The sequence below is a fragment of the Cnephaeus nilssonii genome (assembly GCF_951640355.1).
Source record: "Cnephaeus nilssonii genome assembly, chromosome: 8".
NCBI lineage: Eukaryota > Metazoa > Chordata > Mammalia > Chiroptera > Vespertilionidae > Cnephaeus > Cnephaeus nilssonii.
The window spans coordinates 90,193,380-90,199,216 of NC_137079.1; the positions used below are offsets into that span (position 1 = coordinate 90,193,380).

General features: G+C 41.7%; 1 pseudogene across 1 annotated transcript; it reads right to left on the reverse strand.

Annotated features, from left to right (window-relative positions):
* Nucleotides 1–1,962: 1,962 nt before the first annotated feature.
* LOC307104657 (DNA-binding protein inhibitor ID-2-like) lies at nucleotides 1,963–2,367 on the reverse strand (annotated as a pseudogene). Its single transcript has one exon. The product of its transcript is annotated as a DNA-binding protein inhibitor ID-2-like (transcript).
* Between the last annotated feature and the right edge of the window lie 3,470 nt (nucleotides 2,368–5,837).

A 5,837-nucleotide genomic window follows, 5' to 3' on the forward strand; every position in this document is an offset into this window, starting at 1 on the left:
GGCTGCAAGCAGGCAGGACCAATCTGCCAAAGAGTCTTTGTTTCCTTTGTACAGCTGAAGGTGTAGGCTGGGTGTGATAGTATTAGCTGTCTTGAGGCTGCAGGGAGGGGCTGGCTCTTCAGGAGAAAAATGGCTGCTTAGGCTTGGAGGGTCACAAATGTCTCAGTGCCAGATTCCTGGTCACCTCTCCCTCCTCTGCTTTCCTCCACAGCCTCTCCCCAGCTTCCACAAATATGCATCTCTACCTGCACCACAGTCTCGGGTGAGTGTTTGTAACGGAAAGGTCCTATGAACTGGATTTAGCGAATAAAAGCAAAGACAAACAAAGGCTAAACAACCATGGAACTCCGAGTCCTCCCAACACCCCCTGGTACTGCACTCCTCAGGCAGCTCTTCAGGCCATCTTTCTGGGCGAATTCTCTCTTGGCTATGGACTTAGATGTAGATTCCCCAGCCGCAAGCTGCCTTGTGGATTTTCTTTCCACAGTCGGATGTTACACCTGTCCCCAAAGGATGCAGCCTTGGTGCAGTGCAGCTTTCTCCTGATCCTCTCAGCCCAGTGGTTGCATGTCTGTCTCCAGCCCAGATCCCCAATTCTGTTCTTCTCCAGGTATACTCTGCCCTTCCCGGCTGTGGATTGTCTGACCAGCTGTGTCTAATTCACCAATTCCAGATGGATGCTCTCTGATTTAGTTGCTTCTTCTATCTGCTCTGGGACAAGGTGCAGGACACGTTCACCATTTTCCTTAATTGCTTCTTTCCTGTCAGTGAGCCAAAGCAGTCCAGCTCTCTCATTGCTTCTTCTATGCCCTTCCTTGTTCCACTGTCCTAAGTGTGTTTGTGCTGCAGTCAATAAATTCTTGCTTGCTTTTCTACACTTTGTCTCTTGATTGAAATCTTTCCTTCAAGAAGACAAGAACCAGGCCTCCTTGTCCTGCTGGTTATACTTAGATAATAAATCAGAAAGACATTTTTAATATCTTTTGAAAACAAAATGCATGTCTCTCTTTAATCCATTGGATCTCTTGCAAGTAAAAAATGTTTAAGTTAAAAGTCTTTCATTTTACTCACTATGCTTTCAACACAATCCTATTATACATTTAAGGAATATCATTTTCATAAAGAATTCTGAAACCTATTAGCTACTCAGATCCAATAGTTTGCTTCTCTCTACAGATCAGGTGAAGCTAACTCCCTGGCAATAACCACCAGGAATTATAGTTGAAGAAGATTATTCTATTCCTTCACAAAAATGGCCTGGAAAATGCTAGCAATGCCCTCGTCTCCTAACCATTTCTAACCCTTACTCAAGGAAAGGATAAAGGACACGTAAAAATGTTTGGAATGGTAGATTTTTCCCCCCAATAAATACACTTGATTTCTTTTGTTTAAAACAGCTAAGTTTACTACAACTAAACTGTTATAAAAAGTTTGCATGAATAAGTACATCATTACAATTTGTATACAGAAGTATACATATCTGCCACTTTACAAAACACACACACACACACAAAAAACTCTAATTAAAGGGTACACAAGCTTTCCTTTTATATACAGCATTCAGTAGGCTTGATCAAAAAGAATTTTTGATCAAAAGACTGCATTTAAGTAATTGAATACTGGATCGTTCTGGTATTCATGCTCCATCTTTGAAAAAAGGCATAATCTTCTTAAATTCAGCAATTCCTTGTGATTTTAACATTTTTGCTCTCCATGGTGGGAATATAGCATAGTATAAAGAAAACCTTCTAACTACAGAAAGGGCATTAAAAGTCTTTTTCATAAATAACTAATATCACAGTCCAGGTCAGAAACACCTTGCAGAAGATAATCTGATCCTTTTGGTTTTGCTTCCAGTTTTTAAAAAATTCCATTCAACTTGTACTCCTTATGAAATGGTGGAAAAATAAGTTCCTATGGATTTGTTGTGCAAAGAAAAAAAATTTAATGAACACCATTTATTCAGCCACAGAGCGCTTTGCTGTCACTTGACATGAACTCAGAAGGGAATTAGTAAGCCTGCAAGGACAGGATGCTGATGTCTGTTTTTAGGGTGGTCAGAGGGTCCTGGACTCCTGGCTCTGTCCAGGTTGCTAGTGGTGCAGGCTGACAGAAGTGGGATGTGAGTCTAGGGCTATCTGCAGGTCCAAGATGTAATGGATGGTGTGCTGTAGGATTTCCATCTTGCTTACCTTTTTCTGGGGGATGCTGGGCACCATCTCCCTGAACTTAAAGTAGTTGTCATTGACGTTACACAGCAGGCTCATTGGGTTGTCCCCTGGGGTTTTGTTCTGGGAGATTTAGGCCCAGGCTGTGGTCTGAAAGGCTGTGTTCCCTATTGGACCTCACTGGACTGAAGATTTTCATGCTGACAGTGGAGAGGGAAGAGAGATGGGGAGGGGGCAGGCTGCCCGAGAGCTCAGGCCACTGCTGCCTGGGGAGCTTCCAGTACTCTGTACCCATTCGGCCCAGAATGAATCAGGTTTTTAATATGAAATTAAAATGTATACTCATTATGGACAAATTACTTTCTAAAATGTGTTCTGCCTAATTTTCTCAGGTATGCAAATATTTTGAGGCAATTTTAACAAATCAGATTTCAGAAAACTATTAAATATTTTTTGTGTGAGTTGCTTTCATTTTGTCTGAATTATCTATCTATATATATATATATATATATATATATATATATATGTATATATATATATATGCCTAATATGCAAATTGTCCCCACGGGAGTTCCACTGGGAGACTGATTGCTTGCTATGACATGTGCTGACCACCAGGGGATGGCGTAGAATGAAGGAAGGCCCCAGCCGGCAGCTGGAAGGCCCTGATTGGCTCTGGTCCCCCAGGCCTAGGGACCCTACTCATGCACGAATTTCATGCACCAGGCCTCTAGTAGTATTATAATTATAATATTTCAACACTTTGTTATATTTGAGTATGTAGGTTTCTCTGTCATTTTATAGCTATCAAAGGAAAATTCTTATTTTAAATCTCTACACCATCATTAAATAGTTCTAATAATAAAAGACCTAAATTTTAAGTCCTTAGGGACATCAAGGTGTCTCATCTACTATGTTGTTCAAGTTCTGGCAGCATGTTGCAAAGCAGACATGTAACAGACAATAGAGGGTAAGGACAAAACCTAACATTGTAACCTGATTGTTGATAATACCTAAGATATAGCATAAGATTATAAAGTGTGTTGTTTAAGGCTAGCAGACTATTTTAATAAGTGAACCAAAAAGGGGTAGAGGGATTTCTAGGCATATCTATTTCAGAATATATCTTATAATTGAATCTTTTTCCTCCTTAACTAAATGTATTCCTCTTAGTACATAGCTTGAGGTATTGTTATAATATCCTTGGCAAAGTAATCATTTGAAAAATAAGTTAATGCTGACAAATCCCATTGTTCCTTTGCTGAGCTCTCCCCCAACCCAGCCTGCAGGTGAAGGTGGGCACCAAATCTGAATCTCCATCAAACTCATCCCACCCTGGTGATTCTCTGAGATCCAACCCAGGTACCAGCCCAAACCTCTTTCGGGAGCTGCCTGTACTGTTTCTCATAAGCTGTCATCATTGCCCCATGCCATGGACTGTCCTAAAATCTCCCAAAGGTCCACAAACCCCAAGCAAGCACCAGCTGGCCTCAGCATGCTCTGAGTTCACATGATAGCTCTCCCAGGGCCTCCAAGCCAAGTACAGGCAGCTACCAACCACAGATCACATTGTAGCTCATACCAGGTGGCCCTGGTCAGGCCTAGGCAATGGCTGATCTGGGCTTGCATGAGAGCTTCTCCCAAGAGGTCCAAGAACCAACAGTGACCAACATCAGACCACACCAGAGCACCACCCAATTAGCTCCACAAATGCCACACCCAAAGAGTGGATTCAGAAGGCACTAGAGTCCTGCTACAGTGAATCCAGTTCTGTGGGGTCACCCCCACACACACATAATAGAACTCATCAGCTGTAGTCATGGTCAGTCCTCAGAGCCAGCCAGTCTGACAGCAATACCTTCCACTAATGTGCCAACAGCAATCAAGGCTCAACTACAATAAGAGGGTACATACAACCCACACAAAGAATAACCTGGAGCACCTGGCTCAGGTGACCAGGGAGTCTGCACCCCCGGGCCCCGCAGGACACCTACTATATAAGACCACTATGCCAACACTGAAAGACATAGTAGATCTACCTAATACATAAAAGTAAACACAGTGAGGCAGCCAAAATGAGGAAACAAAGAAACATGTGCCAAATGACAGAACTGGGCAACACTCCAGAAAAAGAACTAAACAAAAATGGAGGCAAACAATCTACTAGATACAGAGTTCAAAGCACTGGTTATAAGGCTGTTCAATGAACTTAAGGGAAGAATAAATGAAATGAATGAGAACTTACACAAAGAGCTGGAAACCATAAAAAAAGAACTAGACAGAAATGGAGAATACAATAACTGAAATGAAGAATACATTAGATAGAATCAATAGCAATTAGATGAAGTAATAATATAGAAGACATGGTAGCAGAAAACTCAATGGAAAGAGCAAAAAGAAAAAATAATTTTAAAAAATGAGGGTAGTTTAAGGGACCTCTGGAACAGCATCAAGCATACCAATATCTGCATCCTAGGGATACCAGTGAGAGCAGGAGATTGAAAACCTATTTGAAGACAGAATGACTGAAAACTCCCCTAATCTGGCAAAGGAAATAGATATACAAATCCAGGAAGCATAGAGAGACTCAAACAAGATGAAACCAAAGAGGACTACACCAAGACACATTATAATTAAAATGGCAAAGGTTAAAGACAAAGAGAGAATCTTTAAAGTATCTAGAGAAAAGCAGTTAGTTACATAAAAGGAAGTTCCCATAAGACTGTCAGTTGATTTCTCAACAGAAACTTTGCAAGCTGAAGGGATTGGCACAAATATTCAAAATGATGAAAAGCAAGGATCTACAACCAAGATTGCTCAACCCATCAAGGCTATCATTGGAGAGATGAAGAACTTCCCAGTCAAGAAGCCAGGAGTGGGGGCTCTGGGGTTGGAGCTCAGAGGACAGACACCCCGGTTTCATGTGCTGAGTTATTCCCTCATGCTGTGGGGGAAATCTTTCTCCAGTGAACCTTTGCTATCCAGGCAGTTTTTGCATCAGGAAAAGGCAATTGCCCCACCCTGTTGGAAGACCTCTCACCTAACCCTGTGGACAATAGCCTGAGGCAAATCAAGACTGAGTGTCAATGGGACTGCAGGGAGAGGTGGGTCTCTGGAGGCTTTGAGTCTTTGCCTGATCTTCTGGGCCTGGGTCTAGGAAAAGCAGAACCTGATGCACATCTTGGTCCTTTCCAAAGACACCCAGTCCCCACAGAGGGAGCCACAAGCTGTGGATTACAGATAGCTCCAAACAAGATACTGAGGGCCAGTTAGAAACAGCATCTGACATTGTCCTGTACCAGAGATTTGGAGTCAGAGCAGATCTACCTAATACATAGACACAAACCCAAACAAGCAGCAAAAATGGGGAGACCATAAAAACCAAAAGCAATCCCCAAAAGAAAGAACAAGAGAATTCTGCAGAAGAAGACCTAAATGAAATGGAGATAAGAAATGTATCAGATATAGAGTTCAAAATAATGATGGCAATGATGCTCAACAGCATGAAAAAAGATATAGTAACTATGAAAAAAGACCAGTTGGAAATAAAGAATGACATAGCACTAATAAAGAACACATTGGAAAGAAGACACAGCAGATTAGGGGAAGCTGAGGATAGGATCAGTGAATTAGAAGACAGGGTATAACAAAATCACTCAATCAGAGAGT